Source organism: Mesoplodon mirus (assembly GCF_964341445.2).
Source record: "Mesoplodon mirus genome assembly, chromosome: 6".
Lineage (NCBI taxonomy): Eukaryota > Metazoa > Chordata > Mammalia > Artiodactyla > Ziphiidae > Mesoplodon > Mesoplodon mirus.
In genome coordinates this window covers 138,563,689-138,566,188 of record NC_138982.1, presented here as the reverse complement: position 1 = coordinate 138,566,188, position 2,500 = coordinate 138,563,689, and positions in this window count along the sequence as shown.

Sequence of the window (2,500 nt, the reverse complement as noted above, 5' to 3'; positions counted from 1 at the left end):
TCCCCCAGGCAACCACGATAATTCACAGTCTCTCTCTCTCTGTCTCTGTCTCTGTCTGTCTGTGTCTGTCTGTCTCTGTCTCTCTTTCTCCCCGGCGCTCCCCGAGGCAACCACGATAAGTCAGAGTCTCTCTTTATCTGTCTCTTTCTCTATCTTTGTCTGTCTCTGTCTGTCTCTGTCTGTCTGTCTGTGTCTCTGTCTTTCTGTCTCTGTCTCTCTGTCTCTGTCTCTCGCTCTCCCGGTCGCTTCCCCAGGCAACCACAATAAGTGAGAGTCTCTATTTATCTGTTTCTGTCTCTGTCTGTCTCTGTCTATGTCTGTCTGTGTCTGTCTGTCTCTCTCGCTCTCCCCCTCGCTCCCCCAGGCAATCATGATAAGTCACAGTCTCTCTCGATCTGTCTCTGTCTCTGTCAGTCTCTGTCTCTGTCTCTGTGTCTGTCTGTCTCTGTTTCTCGCTCCCACCCCAACTCCCCCAGGCAACCATGATAATTCACAGTCTCTCTCTGTCTGTCTCTGTCTGTCTGTCTCTGTCTCTCTTTCTCCCCGGCGCTCCCCGAGGCAACCACGATAAGTCAGAGTCTCTCTTTATCTGTCTCTTTCTCTGTCTTTGTCTGTCTCTGTCTGTCTCTGTCTGTCTGTCTGTGTCTCTGTCTTTCTGTCTCTGTCTCTCTGTCTCTGTCTCTCACTCTCCCACTCGCTCCCCCAGGCAACCGCGATAACTCAGAGTCTCTCTTTCTCTGTCTGTCTCTGTCTGTCTCTGTCTCTCTGTCTCTGTCTGTCTCTGTCTCTCGCTCTCCCCCTCACTCCCCCAGGCAACCACGATAAATCAGTCTCTGTCTCTGTCTCTGTCTGTCTCTCTCTCTGTCTCTGTCTGTCTCTGTCTCTCACTCCCCCCTCGCTCCCCCAGGCAACCACGATAAGTCACAGTCTCTCTTTCTCTGTCTCTGTCTGTCTCTGTCTCTGTGTCTGTCTGTCTCTGTCTCTCGCTCTACCCCTCACTCCCCCAGGCAACCACGATAAGTCAGAGTCTCTCTCTATCTGTCTCTGTCACTGTCTGTTTGTCTCTGTCTCTGTCTCTGTGTCTGTCTGTCTCTCTCTGTCTCTCTGTCTCTGTCTGTCTGTGTCAGTCTCTGTCTCTGCCTGTCTCTGTCTCTGTCTGCCTCTGTCTCTGTCTGTCTCTGTCTCTCGCTCCCCCCCTCGCTCCCCCAGGCAAACACGATAAGTCAGAGTCTCTCTCTATCTTTCTCTGTCTCTGTTTGTCTGTCTCTGTCTCTGTCTGTCTGTATCTGTCTCTCGCTTTCCCCCTCGCTCCCCCAGGCAGCCACGATAAGTCAGAATCTCTCTTTATCTGTTTCTGTCTCTGTCTGTCTCTGTCTATGTCTGTCTCTGTCTCTGTCAGTCTCTGTCTCTGTCTCTGTCTGTCTCTGTCTCTCGCTCTCCCCCTCGCTCCCCCAGGCAATCATGATAAGTCACAGTCTCTCTCTATCTGTCTCTGTCTCTGTCTGTCTCTGTCTGTCTCTGTCTCTGTCTCCGTTTCTCGCTCCCCCCTCACTCCCCCAGGCAACCACGATAAGTCACAGTCTCTCTCTATCTGTCTCTGTCTCTGTCTCTGTCTCTCTCAGTCTCTGTCTCTGTCTCTCACTCCCCCCCTCGCTCCCCCAGGCAACAACGATAAGTCAGAATCTCTCTTTATCTGTCTCTGTCTCTGTCTCTCTGTCAGTCTCTGTCTCTGTCTCTGTGTCTGTCTCTGTTTCTCGCTCCCACCCCAACTCCCCCAGGCAACCACGATAATTCACAGTCTCTCTCTCTCTGTCTCTGTCTCTGTCTGTCTGTCTGTGTCTGTCTGTCTCTGTCTCTCTTTCTCCCCGGCGCTCCCCGAGGCAACCACGATAAGTCAGAGTCTCTCTTTATCTGTCTCTTTCTCTATCTTTGTCTGTCTCTGTCTGTCTCTGTCTGTCTGTCTCTGTCTCCCTTTCTCCCTGTCGATCCCCGAGGCAACCACGATAAGTCAGAGTCTCTCTTTATCTGTCTCTGTCTTTGTTTGACTGTCTCTGTCTCTGTCTGTCTCTGTCTATGTCTGTCTCTGTCTGTCTGTCTGTCTCTGTCTCTGTCAGTCTCTGTCTCTGCCTGTCTGTCTCTGTCTCTGTCTGTCTCTGTCTGTCTCTGTCTCTGTATCTGTCTCTCGTTCTCCCTCTCGCTCCCCCAGGCAACCACGATAAGTCACAGTCTCTATTTATCTGTCTCTGTCTCTGTCTGACTGTCTCTGTCTCTGTCTGTCTGTCTCTGTTTCTCGCTCCCCCCCTCACTCACCCAGGCAACCACGATAAGTCACAGTCTCTATCTGTCTCTGTTTCTGTCTGTCTGTCTGTCTCTATCTGTCTGTCTCTGTCACTGTCTGTCTGTCCTGGCTCTCCCCCTCGCTCTCCCAGGCAACCACGATAAGTCAGAGTCTCTCTTTATCTGTCTCTTTCTCTGTCTCTCTTTGTCTGTCTCTGTCTCT